This window comes from Eumetopias jubatus, unplaced genomic scaffold, assembly GCF_037043125.1.
Source record: "Eumetopias jubatus isolate StellerSeaLion01/CBP00866 unplaced genomic scaffold, mEumJub1_p1.0 scaffold_149, whole genome shotgun sequence".
Lineage (NCBI taxonomy): Eukaryota > Metazoa > Chordata > Mammalia > Carnivora > Otariidae > Eumetopias > Eumetopias jubatus.
In genome coordinates, this window is record NW_028274955.1 from 165,561 (window position 1) to 185,801 (window position 20,241).

General features: G+C 48.4%; 1 pseudogene; it reads right to left on the reverse strand.

Moving 5' to 3' along the window:
• Positions 1–534: 534 nt before the first annotated feature.
• On the reverse strand, positions 535–15,426 carry LOC148161563 (histo-blood group ABO system transferase 2 pseudogene; annotated as a pseudogene).
• Between the last annotated feature and the right edge of the window lie 4,815 nt (positions 15,427–20,241).

The following is a 20,241-nucleotide window of genomic DNA, read 5'->3' on the forward strand; positions in this document are numbered from 1 at the left end:
TCCAAGATGTTCACATGTTGCCTGCCGAGGTCCAGAGGCTGCAGGTGGAAGAAAGCGCGCTGTGCAGACGCTGTCCCCCGCTGGGGATTTTGGGTCAGGGCTCCCCACCGCCTCTGGCCATTTGGCCGGAAGCACAGAAAGGTGACACCAGGAGGCCCAGAGCCGTCCACCCAGCCCCACTCGCTCTGATGACCTGTGTAGCTCCAGGTGCCCTCCCTGTGTGTGTGTGTGTGTGTGTGTAAGGGGTGTGTGTCTGTGTGTGTGTGTGAGTGTGTGTGTAAAGAGGGGTCATGCGGGGTGGGGCCACCCCGAGCAGGAGGTCATGTTCAAGGTCAAGGCTGGCTGTGTGGGATGGGGTGTGCGGGCGCTGCCCCTTCTGCCCAAAGTTTATCCCGATAGCCCTGCAGGGGTGGGTCACTGCATCCCGGGTGCAGGGCTGTGCACGCACAGGTGTGTCTGATCTGGGAGCAGCAGGGGGACTGGGCAGGAGGACAGTGCTAATGGCCGGGCAGGGCTGTGATACCTCGGGGCTGGCTACCGGTCCCTGTCTTTGCAGAAGGCCACGGAGGACATGGAGAGGAGGTTGCTGGACACGCCCTCCGTCTCCTCGACAGAGGGGGTGACCACACAGGGGTCCCCAGGAGCAGATGCTGGAGATTGTAGGGGAAGACCTCCTACACCACCCAGACCACTGTCCCAGGTGGTTGTCCACCGGTCAGTGGTCCAGGAGCCAGAGCCCACAGAGGCCAAGGCTGAGGGTGAGAAGGCTGGGGATGGGTGTTTGTGGTGTGTGGGGATGGGTCGCTCCTGGCCCCACAGGGAGGAGCCCGCAGAGGCTGGTTGGGGCCAGGAGCAAGACTGGGCTCAGAGCACACAGAGGGTGGACTGCAGTCGGGGAGACAGCCCTGTGAGGGTTCCTTCCCGGCTGTGGCTTCTCTGGGAGGCCCTGGGCTGGGCTCTGTCTTTGCAAAGGCCCACGGAGAGTAGGCACAGAGGTGAGCTTTTCTCTTTTCACAGCTGCTCCACCCTCTGAGCAGCTAGAGCTGGCTCCCACTCCATCAGCAGCTCTGGGGGGAGGGGTGGTGCCTACAGCAACTTCAGGAGGACACCAGGAGCTGGCAGGTAACCAAGCACCCGCCCACGGAAAGCCTGGCGTGGACAAGGAAGAACTGGCACCTGCTCCTGCCCCAGCCCCTGCCCCAGTTCCTGCCCCTGCCAGAGCCGCTCTCCCTGCCCCTGCCCCTGGCCCTGCTCTTACACCCAGCCCTGCCCCTATCCTAACCCCTGCCCCTACTCCTGTTTCTGCAGGGCTCCCAGAGCCACATCCAGAGCCCACAGCCCTGCAGGGAGAGCTCCTTGTACCATCGCCGGACCCCGACGCCTCGCCAGAGTGTTTCATCCCCTCCCCCGATGTTCTTTCTCTCTGGTTCATATTAACTGTTATTTTATCTTTTCATGTTCTGTATACTGTTTATTATTTGTTTTAAATAAAATTACTTGTTTTCAATTGAACATGTCATGAGCATTAAGTACATGCCCAACGCTGTACCACCACACCCCAGAACATTGCTGCAGAATATCTCATTCCCCAAAGGAGTCCCCGAACCAGAAGGCCTCCCTGCCCATTTATCCACCAGCCCAGACCCTGGCAACCCCTAAACTGCTTTCTCTCTCTGTTCTTTTACCTGTTCTGGATGATTCCATAAGTGGAATCACGCAGTAAGGGCCTTTGTGTCTGCCCACCTATTTTCAAAAGGGACTCGTTTTCTCCTGTGTTTACTTGACATAGAATTTCTCTTATTTGATATTGAAATCCCCGATGGATTGCACATCACATGTAATCATAGAAGCCACTTTAGGAATTATGGGCACAATCTCTGGGCCGAGACCCCTGTTCCTGCTGGGACACCACAGCCTGACCCCAGACAGGACAGGGCTGGTTCCTCCTGTGGCCCACACAGAAACCAGGGAAATGCAGAAAGCTGGAAGACACACCACAAAGGGCAAAGGCACTGCTCACAACCCAAGGCCAGAGAAAGGTTTCACCTGACTCTGGTCCAAACCATGCTCCAAGTCACTGGGTTCCACAGGGATGGAGACCAAACACATGTAAGTCCAAGGCGGAAGGATAGGCACGCCGGGAATACGTGTGAGAGATGTGGAGCTCCTGGGTAAGGACTCCGGCAAAGGAAAGCCAATGGAGGCAGCGCTGGTCACCCTCAGACCGGCAGGTGTCCGGTCTGGGGAGAACGTGAGGAAGCGGAGGTCCAATGCAGGTCCCCTGGAGAGAAGGGTGACGGGCACCCCTGTCTGGGAGAACAGTGAGCAGCACCCATCTCAGGCCACAGGTGCACCCATCACCTGGTATGCTCAGCCTCGGACTCACCCCCGGAAACTCTGGCTCGGTTTTCACATATGTATTGTCAGGAGTGTTCATCACAGCGGTGCTGGAGAGAGCAGGGAATGGAACAGCACTAATGCCCAAGGAGATGGATGGGATCCACGGTCCCAGTTCTCATGACAGAATGCCCTGCAGCTACTGTCCCGGTGTCATCCGGGGCACAGGATCCGGGAAGCCCCTCCTGAGACCCCCCTCCTGCCATGTTGCTCCTGGGAACATTGGGAATTGTTTGAGGAGGAGGGGGAGAGGATCCAGGATGACAGCGGGTGCAAGGAGAAGGAAGGTCAGCACTGGGAGGAGAGACGGAAGTGCCCTGAGCCACCATTCAGGGCCCGGGCTGTGATGCCCTTGGACCTTACCCCAAATAATGGCTCCTGAGGTATGGATCCAGCTTCTGTGGTTTCATTCCCTCCCTCCCTGCATCATTTATTCACTCCCTCATTCATTCCCCCCTCCCTCTCCTTCCCCTCCACCCCTCCCACCCTCCCTGCCTCCCTGCCTCCCTCCCTCGCTTCTACCCCTCCCATCCTCCCTTCCCTCCTCCCTCTCTCACTTCCCTCTCCGGATCCTGCCTCCCTTCCAACCTCCCTTCCCTCCTCCCTCTCTCTTTCCCTCTCTCCCATCCTCCCTCATTCAGCAGAGGATCTGGGGTCCCTGCTGTGTACTGAGCACTGGGGATTCATCAGTGAGCACCCCCGAACCCACATGGTCACGTCCACTGTGGGAGGTGACGGGGGCAGTCCTCAGGGCTAGCACTGGTGATGAGCACCAGGAATCTGCTCCTGAAAACAGGTCAGTTGCACAAAGAAACGAATGGAGAGACCCATGCTTAGCACTTCCTCTAGAAAAATCTAGTCCTGAAAAGTGATGAAAAGTAAGTATATCCTAGACTTCATGCGATGTGAGTTCTTTTTCTTTAATTATTTATTGTTATGTTAATCACCATATATTACATCATTTGTTTTGGTGTACTGTTCCATGATTCATTGTTTGTGCATAACACCCAGTGCTCCATGCAGAATGTGCCCTCTTTAATACCCATCACCAGGCTAACCCATCCCCCTAGCCTCCTCCCCTCTAGAAACCTCAGTTTGTTTTTCAGATTCCATCGTCTCTCCTGGTTCGTCTCCCCCTCTGACTTACTCCCCTTCATTCTTCCTCTCCTGCTATCTTCTTCTTTTTCTTTTATCTTAAAATATGTTGCATTATTTGTTTCAGAAGTACAGATCTGTGATTCAACAGTCTTGCACAATTCACAGCGCTCACCGTAGCACATACCCTCCCCAATGTCTATCACCCAGCCACCCCATCCCTCCCACCCCCGACCACTCCAGCAACCTTCAGTTTGTTCCTGAGATTAAGAATTCCTCATATCAGTGAGGCCATATAATACATGTTTTTCTCTGATTGACTTATTTCACTCAGCATAACACCCTCCAGTTCCATCCATATCGTTGCAAATGGCAAGATCTCATTCCTTTGGATGGCTGCATAATATTCCATTGTGTATATATACCACTTCTTCTTTATCCATTCATCTGTCGATGGACATCTTGGCTCTTTCCACAGTTTGGCTATTGTGGACATTGCTGCTATAAACATTGGGGTGCACATACCCCTTCGGGTCCCTACATTTGTATCTTTGGGGTAAATACCCAGTAGTGCAATTGCTGGATCGAATGGTAGCTCTAATTTCCACTGTTTGAGGAACCTCCATACTGTTTTCCAGAGGGGTTGCACCAGCTTGCATTCCCACCAACAGTGTAGGAGGGTTCCCCTTTTTCCACATCCCCGCCAACATCTGCCGTTCACTGACTTGTTAATTTTAGCCATTCTGACGGGTGTGAGGTGGTATCTCATTGAGGTTTTGATTTGGATTTCCTTCATGCCGAGCGATGTTGAGCAATTTCCATGTGCCTGTTGGCCATTTGGATGTCTTCTTTGGAAAAATGTCTGTTCATGTCTTCTGCCCATTTCTTGATTGGATTATTTGTTGAGTGTTGAGTTTGATAAGTTCTTTATAGATTTTGGATACTAGCCCTTTATCTGATATGTCATTTCCAAGTATTTTCTCCCATTCTGTTGGTTGTCTTTTGGTTTTGTGGACTGTTTCTTTTGCTGTGCAAAAGATTTTTATCTTGATGAAATCCCAATAGTTCATTTTTGCCCTGGCTTCCTGTGCCTTTGGTGATGTTTCTAGGAAGAAGTTGCTGCGGCTGAGGTCGAAGAGGTTGCTACCTGTGTTCTCCTTTAGGATTTTGATGGACTCCTGTCTCACGTTTAGGTCTTTCAACCATTTGGAGTCTATTTTTGTGTGTGGTGTAAGGAAATGGTCCAGTTTCATTCTTCTGCATGTGGCTGTCCAATTTTCCCAACACCATTTGTTGAAGAGACTGTCTTTTTTCCATTGGACATTCTTTCCTGCTTTGTCAAAGATAAGTTGACGATAGAGTTGAGGGTCCATTTCTGGGCTCTCGATTCTGTTCCATTGTTCTATGTGTCTGTTTTTGTGCCAGTAACATACTTGATGATGACAGCTTTGTAATAGAGCTGGAAGTACGGAATTGTGATGCCGCCAGCTTTGCTTTTCTTTTTCAAGATTCCTCTGGCTATTCGGGGTCTCTTCTGGTTCCATACAAATTTTAGGGTTATTTGTTCCATTTCTTTGAAAAAAGTGGATGGTATTTTGATGGGGATTGCATTGAATGTGTAGATTGCTCTAGGTAGCATTGACATCTTCAAAATGTTGGTTCTCCCAATCCATGAGCATGGAACGTTTTTCCATTTCTTTGTGTCTTCTTCAATTTCTTTCCTGAGTATTTTATAGTTTTCTGAGTACAGATACTTTGCCTCTTTGGTTAGATTTATTCCTAGTTATCTTACGGTTTTGGGTGCAATTGTGAATGGGATCGACTCCTTGATTTGTCTCTCTTCTGTTTTGTTGTTGGTGTATAGGAATGCCACTGATTTCTGTGCATTGATTTTATAGCCTGGTACTTGACTGAATACCTGTATGAGTTCTAGCAGTTTTGGGGTGGAGTCTTTTGGGTTTTACACATAAAGTATCATATCATCTGCAAAGAGTGAGAGTTTGACTTCCTCTTCGCCGATTTGGAGGCCTTTGATTTCTTTTTGTTGTCTGATGGCTGTGGCTAGGACTTCTAATACTATGTTGAATAGCAGTGGTGAGAGTGGACATCCCTGCCGCGTTCCTGACCTTAGGGGAAAAGCTCTCAGCTTTTCCCCATTGAGAATGATATTCGCTGTAGGTTTTTCGTAGAAGGGTTTTATGATATTGAGGTATGTACCATCTATCCCTATACTCTGAAGAGTTCTGATCAAGAAAGGATGCTGTACTTTGTCAAATGCTTTTTCTGCATCTATTGAGAGGATCATATGATTCTTGTTCTTTCTTTTGTTAATGTATTGTATCACGTTGATTGATTTGCGGATGTTGAACCAGCCTTGCAGCCCAGGGATAAATCCCACTTGGTCGTGGTGAATAATCCTTTTAATGTACTGTTGGATCCTATTGGCTAGTATTTTGGTGAGAATTTTTGCATCCATGTTCATCCAAGGATATTGGTCTGTAATTCTCCTTTTTGATGGGGTCTTTGCTGGTTTTGGGATCAAGGTAATGGTGGCCTCATAAAATGAATTTGGAAGTTTTCCTTCCATTTCTATTTTTTGGAACAGTTTCAGGAGAATAGGTATTAATTCTTTTTTAAATGTCTGAGAGAATTCCCCTGGGAAACCATCTGGCCCTGGGCTTTTGTTTCCTGGGAGATTTTTGATGACTGCTTCAATTTCCTTAGTGGTTATAGGTCTGTTCAGGTTTTATATTTCTTCCTGGTTCAGTTTTGGTAGTTGATACATCTCTAGGAATGCACCCATTTCTTCCAGGTTATCTAATTTGCTGGCATAGAGTTGCTCATCATATGTTCTTATAATTGTTTGTATTTCTTTGGTGTTGGTTGTGATCTCTCCTCTTTCATTCATGATTCTGTTTATTTGGGTCATTTCTCTTTTCTTTTTGATCAGTCTGGCCAGGGGTTTATCAATCTTGTTAATTCTTTCAAAGAACCAGCTCCTAGTTTCGTTGATCTGTTCTACTGTTCTTTTGGTTTCTAGTTCATTGATTTCTGCTCTGATCTTTATGATTTCTCTTCTCCTGCTGGGTTTAGACTTTATTTGCTGTTCTTTCTCCAGCTCCTTTAGGTGTAGGGTTAGGTTGTGTATTTGAGACCTTTCTTGTTTCTTGAGAAAGGCTTGTATTGCTATATACTTTCCTCTCAGGACTGCCTTTGCTGCATCCCAAAGATTTTGGACAGTTGTGTTTTCATTTTCATTGGTTTCCATGAATTTTTTTAATTCTTCTTTAATTTCCTGGTTGACCCATTCATTCTTTAGTAGGATGCTCTTTAGCTTACATGTATTTGAGTTATTTCCGACTTTCCTCTTGTGATTGAGTTCTAGTTTCAAAGCATTGTGTTCTGAAAATATGCAGGGAATAATCCCAATCTTTTGGTACCGGTTGAGATCTGATTTGTGACCTAGAATGTGATCAATTCTGGAGAATGTTCTATGGGCACTAGAGAAGAATGTGTATTCCGTTGCTTTGGGATGGAATGTTCTGAATATGTCTGTGAAGTCCATTTGGTCCAGTGTGTCATTTAAAGTCTTTATTTCCTTGTTGATCTTTTGCTTAGATGATCTGTCCATTTCAGTCAGGGGGGTGTTAAAGTCCCCCACTATTATTGTATTGTTGTCAATGTATTTATTTGCTTTTGTTATTAATTGCCTTATATAATTGGCTGCTCCCATGTTCGGGGCATAGATATTTACAATTGTTAGATCTTCTTGTTGGATAGACCATTTAAGTAGGATATAGTGTCCTTCCTCATCTCTTATTACAGTCTTTGTTTTAAAATCTAGGTTGTCTGATATAAGGATTGTCACCCCACCTTTCTTTTGGTGTCCATTAGCATGCTAAATGGTTTTCCACACCTCACTTTCAATCTGGAGGTGTCTTTGGGTCTAAAATGAGTCTCTTGCAGACAGCATATGGATGGGTCTTGTTTTTGAATCCAATCTGATAGCCTGTGTCTTTTGATTGGGGCATTTAGCCCATTTACATTCAGGGTAACTATTGAAAGGTATGAATTTAGTGCCATTGTATTGCCTGTAAGGTGACTGTTACTGTATGTTGTCTGTGTTCCTTTCTGATCTTTGCTGCTTTTAGGCTCTCTCTTTGCTTAGAGGACGCCTTTCAATATTTCTTGGAGGGCTGGTTTCGTGTTTGCAAATTCCTTTAGTTTTTGTTTGTTCTGGAAGCTTTTTATCTCTCCTTCTATTTTAAATGACAGCCTAGCTGATATAGTATTCTTGGCTGCATATTTTTCTCGTTTAGTGCTCTGAAGATATCTTGCCCGTCCTTTCTGGCCTGCCAGGTCTCTGTGGATAGGTCTGTTGCCAGTCTAATATTTTTACCATTGTAGGTTACATATCTCTTCTCCCGAGCTGCTTTCAGGATTTTCTCTTTGTCTCTGAGACTCGTAAGTTTTACTATTAGATCTCGGGGTGTTGACCCTTTATTATTGATTTTGAGAGGGGTTTTCTGTGCCTCCTGGATTTTGATGCCTTTTTACTTCCTCACATTAGGGAAGTTCTCTGCTATTATTTGCTCCGATATACCTTCTGCCCCTCTCTCTCTTTCTTCTTCTTCTGGGATCCCAATTATTCTAATGTTGTTTCGTCTTATCGTATCACTTATCTCTAGAATTCTGCCCTCGTGATCCTGTAGTTGTTTCTCCCTCTTTTCTCAGCCTCTTTATTTTCCATCATTTGGTCTTCTATATCACTGATTCTCTCTTCTGCCTCATTTATCCTAGCAGTTAGTGCCCCCATTTTTGATTGCACCTCATCAACAGCTTTTTTGATTTCGACTTGGTTAGATTTTAGTTCTTTATTTCTCTAGAAAGGGTTTCTCTAATAACTTCCACGCTTTTTTCAAGCCCAGCTAGTATCTTTAAAGTTATGATTCTGAACTCTAGGTCCGACATCGTACTACTGTCCGTATTGAGTAGGTCCCTGGCTGACGGTACTACCTCTTGTTCTTTTTGCTGAGGTGATTTTTTTCGTCTTGTCATTTAGTCCAGAGGAGAATAGATGAATGAGAGAACAAAATGCTAACAGGTTTACAACGTCCCCAGCAAATATACTGTATAGAAATCAGAAAAGACCTGAAACCAGGGGAAAAGAAAGGGAAAGAAAGAAAAAAGAAAGAGAAAAAAAAGAAAAATATATAAAAACAAAAACAGAACAATACAAAAAAAGCAGAATGTGATCAAATATGATCAGGCTAGTGCATAGATCAGTGCCACACACTAGATTTTGGGCGTATTTTGGTCTGTTAGAAAAAAGTGCCTCCTAAAATTTTAAAGGAAGAAAGACTTATATGTACAAAATAAGGGTTGATACAATGAAGGGATAGAAGATGACTGTAAAGATGAAAATTATAAAAGATTTTATAAAAGGACTTGATAAGATAAGAAGTTCTTTGAAGGGCAGGGCGCCTGGGTGGCTCAGTTGGTTAAGTAACTGCCTTCGGCTCACGTAATGATCCTGGAGTCCCGGGATCGAGTCCCACATCGGGCTCCCTGCTCAGCAGGAAGTCTGCTTCTCCCTCTGACCCTCTTCCTTCTTGTGCTCTCTATCTCTCATTCTCTCTCTCTCAAATAAATAAATAAATAAATAAAGAATTTGTTTGACAAAAGAAAGAAGATTAAAAAAAAAAAAAGAAAAAAGGGAGAGAATGTGATCAGGCAGGAGACCAGAACAGAGCCATACACTAGTGATTTAGGGTATGTTTCAATCTGTTAGAAGAAACTGTATCTCAAAATTTTAAAGAGAGAACGACTTATATATATATGCCAAAAATAAGGGTAACTACTATGAAGGGATAAAATATGACTCTAAAAATGAAAAATAAAAATCTTTTTTTTTTAAAGAGATTGATAAGATGGTGGTTGAAAAAGGGAAAAAGAAAAAAAAAACAGTTAACAAAAATTAACTTTGATGAACTAATGAATCATGGTAAAAAAAAAAAGCCATGAATTCTATGTGCAGTATTCCCCTAGCGCTGGAGTTCTCCCGTTCTCCTTGATTGGTAAACTTGGTCTTGGGTTGCTGGCTGTTCGTGCTGATCTTCTGGGGGAGGGGCCTGTTGCTGTGGTTTCCAAATGTCTTTGCCGGAGGCGGAATTGCCCCGCCCTTGTCGGTCCGGGCTAAGCAAGCTGCTCGGGTTTGATCTCAGGAGCTTTTGTTCCCTGCAAGCTCTCCGTACAGCCTTGGAGGACCAGGGCAAAAATGGTGGCCTCCCAATCTCCGCCCGGAGGACCTGAGAACTCGGGGCCCCGCTCCTCAGTGCGCCCCCAGAGAAAAGCAGTCACTCCCGTCTCCCTGGTCTCTGGCCGCACTCCGTGCTCACCCGGCCTGTGACCGAGCATTGCTATCTCTGGCACCCGACCCTGTGTGGAGTCTCCAAACCCAGCAGATCCCTGTGGTGCGTTCCCGCGCCACTCCTCCCCGGGAAGGAAGGGGAGTCTCCCCGGATTTGCCGCTTGTTGGGTCCCTGCTGCAGGAGCAGTGGCCCGACTGGGCCGCGGATCACAGTTTATGGCCACCCCGAGCTGAGAGCCTGCGCCTCGGCTCCGTCTCTGCAGCCGGCTTCCCCGCTCCGATACCTGGGAGCTCTGGGGCACTCAGACACCCCCGGTCTTTTTGTGACCCCAAGGGTCCTGAGACCACACTGTCCCGGGAGGATTCCACCCCCTGCTTAGCCACTGCAGCTCCCTCAGCGGAGCCGACTTCTAACAGTCCCGATTTTGTGCTCCGCGGCTCTATCACTTGCCGGAAGCAGCCGGCGGAGGCCCCTCCCCGCTGTCTATCCTCCCGAATATCGCCTCGGATTCACTTCTCTGCACATCCTACCTTCCAGTAAGTGGTCGCTTCTCTGTTCAGAGAGTTGTTGCTACTCTCCTCTTTGATCTCCTGTTGAGTTCGTAGGTATTCAGAATGGTTTGATCCCTATTCAGCTGAATTCCTGAGATCAGATGAAATCTAGGTCTCCTACTCCGCCATCTTGCTCCGCTCCCCCATGCGATGTGAGTTCTAATGACAGGTACGCACTAAATCCTAGAACCAACAAAGAGTAAATCATCCAGTATTGACTGGGGTGTTGTGACTTTTCTGACCAAATGACAGCGTTTCAGCCAACATCTCCAAAGCCTCTGAGTTTTCCCAAGGGCCTCTGTGATCCTTTGGTCCTTCCATCGACCGCCTTGGGAAGCTCTGTCCTGTCGTCTTCCTTGTCCCCTGCCTCTTCTGGGACCCTTCCGTGGCTTCCCCTCCCCCCACTAGGGTCGCCCTCACCAGGATTCCCCATGCCCCTTGACTGGGCGCCGGGATCCCACACTGGGCCCCATGAGCCCAGTGCCTTGTGCAAGTCCCGTGCGCTCCCTCTGGGATCACTTGGCATCTCCCTTGCAGCGGACTGCGTCTTCCTGCACTGGGTCTCCTCTGAGCAGTCTATGAGGCTGCACTGTGCCCATGTCACGGGCACAGAAGCAAGAGTCCAGAAGGTCCAGATGACCTGCTCCCAGTCTCAGCATGTGGAGCCTGGGCAGAGAGTGGTCCCTGAGCAGAGGAGGACTTAGGCCCAGGGAGCCTGAGGGAGGATGTGGCACAGTGAGCCCACAGGAGGAGATTGAGCAATGTATGAACCTGGTGCTCAGAACTGCTGGGAGACCACATTGCTCTGGCTCTGTCCCCAGGGCTGGAGGCTGTCAGGGTATACACCCTCCCAGGCTGCAGGCTGGCAGTAACTCACAGGAGGAGGCGCACCTGGTGCAGGAGAGAGCTCTCAGGCAGAGAGGAGGAGGCAGGTGTTCCCGCAGCAGCTGGAGGAACTCAGGATAACCACCCTCCCAGGCTGCAGGCTGGCAGTGACTGGCAGGAGAGGAGACACCTGGTGCAGGAGAGAGCCCTCTGCAGAGAGGAGGGGGCAGGTGCTCCCCCAGCAGCTGGAGGAACTCGGGGTAGCCACCCTCCCAGGCCGCAGGCTGGCAGGAGAGGAGGCACCTGGTGCAGGAGAGAGCCCTCAGGCAGAGAGGAGGGGGCAGGTGCTCCCCTAGCAGCAGGGGCACTTGGGCAGGCTGAGGGGGCATCAGTGGACAGCAGTGACTGCAGCTGGGGTTTCCACACAGACCCTCTCCTGAGGCTCAGCACAAGCTTGTCTGATGGGCTTTGTCCCCCAAATACAAAGTCTGGCCCAGGACCCCCCCCAAGGCCCAACTCCTAATCCTTTATACTCAGTTCAAGTGACAAGAAATGGCCAATAGTTTAGGTGGTGTTGGGTGCACAAGGACATTTGTTTTTGTGGCCCATGCTATACAGTTGCTGGCATTTTAAAGATCTCAGGGCTTTGATTCAAAAATGGAAGGATGCCGGGGACCCCAGAGAGCTTTCTGGAAACCTGCCTCTGGGCCTTGCAGCCCTCCCATCCCACCAGTTCTGCTCAGAATCCCTCCAGGCCACAGACCCACAGTCTTGGCTCCTCAGATGGCCCAGACAATGTGCCTTCAAAACGCGATCCCAGTGGGGCTGTAGGACACACTGCAGATTCCACCAAATCCCCCTCCCAGAAAGTGAGGGTACGACTGGACCAGCTGTCCAAAAACTGACAGGTCAGGGTTCCAAGAAGACACCAGAGGCACCGGAGTACCTGAGGAGCATCTGAAGCCAGGTAGGGACAGTGAGAATCTCCAGTTTTGCCTAGGGGCAGCTCCCGTCCCCCTAAACCCTCAGTGGGATGGCTTTACTGGGGGATTGGGGGGGACCATGCCTGGAGGACCCATGGCTCCACTGTTAGAGGTCGCCGACTTGATCAGTGCACGGTGGGGAAACCTGGCCACACCCAAAGAATTTCTAGAAACAGTAGCCATCTCAGTGGTAGCTGACCTGGGAGGTCAACCTTCCAGCTGCCTGAGGTGAGACGAGCCACAGACCAGCACACTAGCCAGAAGTGGAAGAAGGAGAACAAGTTCTTCATTTCAGAGTTTCTAAGTCACCGGTTTGTTCCTACGGTCAGTATACTTTGCATCCTGGGAAATCTCTGCCTGTCTAAGGTCATGAAAATATTCTCCTCATGTTCTCTGCTGGAGAAGTTCTTGAAAAATCTCTGGTTTATAGGTAAAAATCATCCAAAAGTGACTTTGGATGGCACAGCCATGCTGGGAAAAGGATGGATTTTTCCCCAAAATACTTAAAAATAGAACTCCTGTATGATCCCACTGTCAGGTAGACCTTTTCAGGAAATGAAGTCAGTTTCTCGAAGTAAGACCTGCACTCTCCCACCCAATCGCCCTGAGGAGGGGCGGCCACCCTTAGCAACCCTCCCCTTGAGGCAGGTGCCTCCCTCACAAGGGGCTACCCCAGGGCTGGGAGGTCTCCACAGCAGCACACCCAATATCCTGGATACTAGGAGACAGAGTACAGCACCAGGCCAGTGAGGGTCAGGACACACTAACCCAAATATGGCACCTTGGCAAATTAAAGATAGAAGCTAAAAGAACTTTTGCATAGAGCAGAAGCAAGAAGGACTCTCTGACGCCCAGCCATCAGCCCTTCTTCCCTTAAGCAGGTCAGAATACTCCCATGTGGAACTTTCTCTCCCCGGACCAGAGGGATGATGTGCTTATCACCAGAGTCAAGGAATTTAGGACCACGGGGTCTATACGAACACACCTGGTTAAACGAATCCTATCTTCCTAGTTAACTTCTTTACCGTTTACGAGCCCTTGTCCAAACCCCTGTGTCTGTCAATTCTTCACACACTTAGTGCTTCTTTGTCTAAAAGGTAGAAGAGCTGTCTGCTCCAGTCACCTCTGCTGGTCGTCAGGGTCTTGTGAGGCTCCCACCAAAACAATCAATATATTTTGCTTGCTTTTCTCCTGTCCATCTGTCTTTGCCAATTTCCAGACTCAGCCAGGGACCTTAAGAGGGTTGAGGAAAACATTTTCCTTTCTTGCAACACTGTGGGGTAGGGGGTGGGGAGTCAGAAAACGCCATCCCATCTTCCTGGGTTTGGTAAAAACGGACCTCTACTGGGAAGCAGCACAGGACAGTGCATGGCTGGAGGAGCCATAGAGAGGCACGTGGAACATGTAGGAGCTACTTGGCCCCCAGCCAGGGGACTTGGCCCCAGTGACAAGTCCAGGGTGTGATTATGACTATTATAATGGAAGCATCCTAAACATCAGACCTTCCCCACGCCAGGCTTCATGATTGCTGCTCCTTGTAGTTGCTACTGTTGGTTTAGTGACTTTTCTGAACTAACTTTGTCAAGTCTGTATTCTTTGCTGTGTGTATGGCTACTGAATCCCTGTGCTGTTAACTTAGTGGTCAGCCAGTGGCTGGGCAGAGAAATCACCCCTGTTTCCAAGCTATGGGCTACAGATTGGAGGTCCCCACAACCCCTTCAGGTTTGAATAAACTGCTCCAGTGGCTCGTGGAACTCATAGAATCATGTTACTTACTAGACGACCAATTCATTGAAAGGACAGTACTCAGGGCCAGGCAGCTGGAAGCGAGGAGCAGGGCAAAGTGTATAGAAGAAGCTCAGAGCTTCCCTGCTCTCTGAAAGAGGCCTTTGCCCACCTCCACTCTGACCTTCGTCTATACTTCCTAACTGAAGATGTCCTTCTTTCGGGCTCATCTGTTAACTCAAGTGAAAGACCCGGTGGGCACCAAAATGACTCCTCAAGTACTAACCACTGCTGCCGTCCTGGTGATTCTTGGGCACAGCCATGAATCTCAGCTTCCTCATGATGGGGGCAGCCCAGCAGCTGTGGGTCCTACAGGTCCTCTGGGGACAGGCCAGCAGCTGTGGGTCCTACAGGTCCTCTGGGGACAACACCTTAATGGGCTTATGGCCCAGCAGGTACCTATTCTGGTGGCTCTCGTCGTGCCACACAGCCTCGATCCCATTGGCCAGGTTGACCCCCATTGTCTGGTGACAGGCCAAGGTCAGTTGGTGAACCTCTACCACCGACCCCCCAGAAAAGGCCCCCTTGTAGTCAAAGTAGCCCTTGCCCCTGGGAAATGTGCGCCTGGGACTGTGGCCAATGCTCGTAGCTGAAATCCTTGTGGGCCGCCTGGTAGAAACCGGGGTGCAGGGTGCCAAAGAGGGTCTCCATACTCACGTGGTCGCGGAACTTCATGTCCACCTCTGTGCACACCAGGTAGTCCACCTCACGGAGGAATTGTGGAGTTAATCTTAGAAAATATATTGTCAGCCCTAAGGAGTGATTGTGGAAGCAGCTGAAACGTCAGCAGCGTTCCTGTTCTCGGGCTACTGAACACAATGGCCCAGTCGGAGCAGGATCCCAACATCCCCAGGGGCAGGGCCTAGGTTAGGAGCCAGGAAAGAATGTAACACTCCGTACCCCCCCTCCTGCACCTGGCGTTTGCTAGCACAAACGTCCCACTCTTCCCCGATCCCATGACGGCCTCCCTGCGTGCCTGCGCGTACGGGAGAGTGCAGGCCTGCTTTACAGCTTCAGCATACTTGCCATCCCTTTGTCCTCCTTTCCCACGCTTTGAGGCGTCTGCCCTTGCTTTTCTGAAAGAAATGACATAAAAGCGATGTGCAGAACCCAGCTGCTGCTGCCCTACTTACAGAGGCAGCCCTGCATGGCCGCTCAGATTGGTGTCTGAGAACTTTATTTCAGCACGCGATGACGGGAAGAGATGCTTATAGAAGCGGCGGATCATCACATGCTCTGCATGGACGCGTCCTCCCAGCGCGCGGTGCCGGGAACCTCGAGGACCACCACCTTCCGGCCTTCCCGGAGGGGCACATGGGGCCCGGCGGGCAACTGATTGGTGAAGACGTAGTAGGTGACCCTGTGTCCCACCATGAAGTGTTTCTCAACTGTCTGCAGGAACAGCTCCAGGAAGACCATGTATCCACAGGGACAGGGGACAGGGCTGGAGGAGAGTCACTGCCAGAGGCTGGCGGCAGGACCCCAAAACTTGGGCCGTGAACGTGTGCACTTTCTTCAGGGGGCAGGCCCTGGGCTGATTTAAGCAACAGCCACCCTCCTGGCCTGGCCTGAGTGCATCTGCTGGTGGGGCCTCCCTACCTTCGGCTCCCAGAGATGGGAGCCCTCAGGACCCCATCTTACAAAGGGGAGCCTGAGACTTAGAGGCTAGAAACCCATGCAGCTGATTCTACCCAGTCTGTAGGGCATAGAAACAAGGGCTGTGCCCAAAGGTCCTCAACTCATGGCAGGTGGGGACAGAACCTGCAGGGGGTCAGCCAGGGGAGGGGACGTGCAGGGTTTGCCCGGGAGCTCAGCAGAGGGGGAGTGTTCCTGGCGCCAGCATGCTAGCGTCGGTCTTCATGGGTCACAGGGTCACCTACCCTAACCCTAACCCTTAAACCTAACCCTTACCCCTAAACCCAACCCTAACTCTAATCAAACATCATGCTCAATTTTGAGGACTGACAGCTCTACTCTGAAATCAAACACAAGTCCATTATGCTGGCTTTCACTCATTGCTCAGTATCGTACTGAAAGTTCTACCCAGAATGATAAGGCAAGAAATCCACATGTGGAAGAAAACAGTAGAACTAGGTTTATTCAGAGACCAGAGATGACATCATCTTATAGACAGAGCTTCCTAAACAATCAACAAAAAATGATTACAGCCAGTTAATATCAATACACAAGAATCTGTCTTATTTGTATACATTAGCCATGAATCATCCAAAAAATAATTTAAGAAAACATTTCCATTTTAGGGAACATTAACATTGACAAAATACTTAGGAACAGATGTAATCAAGATGCAAGTCTTGTACGCTGAAAATTACAAAACATTGCTGAAAGAAAGGGAAACCTAAATAAATCTGAGGACCCCACGGCGATGAAAAGACATACTATCGATAAGATGGCAATAGTACACAATGCAATGTGGAAATTCAATGTGTTCCCAAGAAAATTCACAAAGGCCTTTGGAAAGAACTGCACAAGCTAATCCTAACAGTCATATGGAGTTTCAAGGGACCACAAAATAGCCAAAACAATCTTGAAAAAGAAAATCAAAGGTGAAAGGTCATTCTTCCAAAGTTCAAATATTAATACAAAGCAACAGTAAATAAAACATTTTGATACTGTCATAAAGGTATGCATTCACCCTGAAACAAATAATACATTATACGGTAATTGAATTTAAATTTAAAACATTTTTAAAAATAAAGAAATAAAATAATTTTTTAAAAAGATATGCATACAGATCAGTGGGGTTTAACTGAGAGCCCAGAAATAAACCCCTTCATCTATGGTCCACTGAATTTTGACAAGGGTGGACAACATTACACTGGGGGACAGAAGGGTCTTTTCAACAAAGGGTGGTAGAAAATTGGCTATCCGTGTACAGAGGAATGAAACTGGACCCTTACCTCACACCACATATAAACATTAACTCAAAATACATTAAAGGCTTAAATGTAAGAGGTAAAACTATAAACTCTAGAAGAAATAAGTGGGGATAAATCTTCATAACCTTGGATCTAGCAATGCTATTAGATCTGACACCAAAGCGTAAGAAAGCAAAGAAAAAATAGATAAAATAATATCCTCAAAATTAAAAACCTGTTCTGGGTGCCTGGGTGGCTCAGTTGGTTAAGCGTCCGACTCTTATTTTTGACTCAGATCATGATCTCGGGGTCATGAGATCGAGCCCACGTCAGGCTCCACACTGAGTGTGGGGCCTGCTTAAGATTCTCTCTCCTTCTCCCTCTGTCCCTGACCACTCGCACACTCACTCACTCTTAAAAAAGAAATGTAGAAAAATAAAAATAAAAATCTTTGTACATCGTAAGATACTATCTGGAAAGTGAACAGATAGCCCGCCGAATGGAAGAAAATATTTGTACATTATGTATCTAATAAGAGTCTGTTGCCCAGAATATGTAAAGAGCGTTTACAACTCCTCAGCAAAAAGACAACCCATTTTTTAAAATAGACAAAAGACTTGGATAGACCTTTTCCAAAGAAATCATACAAATGGTGAATAGCACATGAGTAGATGTTAAACATCCTTAGTCTTTATGGAAATGAAGATTTAAACCAGTTAGATGTCCTTTTACACACAACGGAATCACTATTTTCAAGAAAACTAAAATAACAAATTTTGGAAAGGATGTTGAGAAACGGAAACCCTTACACCTTGCTTGTGACAAATGGTGCAGTCTATGTATAAAATATTTTGGCATTTAGGCAAATAGATCAAAGGAGAATTACCATATGGTTCAACAATTATACTCCCAGATACATACCCCAAAATTGAAAGGAGAAGTACCCTTATTCAGCGCAGCATTTGTCACCGCAGCCAAAAGGGGGAAGCAACCCAAGTGTCCACTGACAGACGAATGGATAAACGAAACGCGGTGTACACAGCACGGAGCACGATTCAGCCTTAAAAACGAAGGGGGCTCTGACACAGGCGACACCACGCATGAAGCGGGAAGTCATCACGCTGAGCGACATCAGCCAGTCACAGAAGGACAGACGCCCTGTGGTCCCACTTACCGGAAGTGTCCCGAGACACACAGTAGAATGTGGCTGCCGGGGCCGAGGGGAAGGGGACGGGGAGCTGGTGTCTCCCGCAGACAGAGCCACCCTCGGGGAGAAGGAAGAAGTTCTGGAGAACGACGTGCCCCCGCGGGAACTCAGCTACGGCCGAGAACTGTGCACCTGACACGTTCTGAGGGTTCTGTGGTGGTTCCGCGGGACAGCGCCCCGTCGGGGGTAACACGCCCTGAAGCACCCCGCGTCTACACAGCGCACCCTTCCTCCGCGGGGTCCTGTGAGCTCGCACCCCCTCCGCAGTCCCCGCTCAGGCGGCTTCTCCTCACCTCCTCCTCCCTCGGCGAGTCCTGAGGAGGCCGGCTCCCGTCAGCGTGGACGCGGCCCCACGTCCTCCCGAAGTCCCCACAGCGGGTCCTGAGGAGGCCGGCTCCTGTCAGCGTGGACGCGGCCCCGCGTCCTCCCGAAGTCTCCACAGCGGGTCCTGAGGAGGCCGGCTCCCGTCAGCGTGGACGCGGCCCCACGTCCTCCCGAAGTCTCCACAGCGGGTCCTGAGGAGGCCCGGCTCCCGTCAGCGTGGACGCGGACCCACACCCTCCCGAAGCCTGAGCGTCAGCACAGTGGGTCGGGCCTGAGGCCTTGGAACACCTGTCCTCGCCCAGGAGGAGGAGGGCTGAGCGCGCATGCCCCGTACGGGTCGCGGGGCGGGACTCGGGCGCCCCCTGCGGGAGGTGGGGGCAGTGCAGGATGCGGTGCACTCAGTTCCGTGGAGGCACCTGACCCTTCTGGGGTCCAGCTGAATCCATTACATTTGGGAAATTCGAACTGAAATGGAGTCCAATAATCCCCTGACTTCCCCAGAAATAGAAACTGTTAATTAGAAACCATACGGAATTAAGTGAAATGCAGACACAGGGTTTAAAACTTATACCAAAATTCATCCAAAATTGTAGATAAATTTAAAATGTAAAACTATCAAAATAAAGGGGGTGCCTGCGTGGCTCAGTCATTAAGCGGCTGCCTTCGGCTCAGGTCATGATCTCAGGATCCTGGGATCGAGCCCTACATTGGGCTCCCAGCTCAGCGGGGAGCCTGCTTCTCCCTCTCCCACTCCCCCTGCTTGTGTTCCCTCTCTCGCTGTGTCTCTCTCTGTCAAATAAATAAATAAAATCTTAAAAAAAAAAAAACTTTTGCTCGGTGAAAGACCTTGCTCAGAAAACTAAAAGACAAGCCACAAACTGGGAGGAAATATCTGCAAAGCACAAATCTGGTAAAAGATTTGTATTCAAAAAATACAAAAGACTATCAGAAATCAATGATAAGGAAACAAACATCCTAATAGATAATGGGTAAGGATCTGAACAGATGCCTGGACAAAGAAGATATACAGATACAAAATAAGCATACAAAAATATGTTTGACATCATCATTAGGAAAGTACAAATTTAAACAACAGTGAGACAGCACTGCACACCTATCACAAATACTAAACTCCAAAAACAAGAACACCAATTGCTGGAAGGTGAGGAATGGCAGCAACTGTCCCTTCGGAAGACATTTTGGCCATTTTTTCCAAACCTAAGTAAGTCTTATGTTAAGATCCAACAATTGCACTTCTAGTATTTAGACAACTGCTTTGAAAACCTATTTCCGAAAAAAACTCACATGCAGTTATGCACGGTAGCTCTATTCATAATGGTTACAAACTTAAAGAAACCAGGATGTCCTTCCATAAATGAATCCATAAGCAAACTAAGTGCATCCATGTGAAGGAAGCAGAATATGCCATGCAAAATATACCTCTTTGGCACAAGGGATATTTGGGCTGATTAATTTTAAGAAACGGCAGACATGGCAGAATCTCTGGTAATTGGTTAAAAGTTGCCATTTGGTGAGTGAAATGTACACTTATAAAGGAATGCCCCATTCGTAAGCCTGTCTCCCTCTGTATCAGGAACAGAATTACTAAATCTCAAGAAACTCTTATCAAAAGAGAAGGCACAGACTTCAAGTTGTGTAACGACCATGCCCTCGTTTACTGTGCTCACCTGAGAACATCCCTTAACTAGCCTTCCCACCACCCAAAATCTTTTGGTCTTTAGCTGAAGATAGCATTTAGGGTGAGAGCTGGGCCACTTCAAGGATATCTCCCATGAATACAGGACATATGCATGATATTAAACT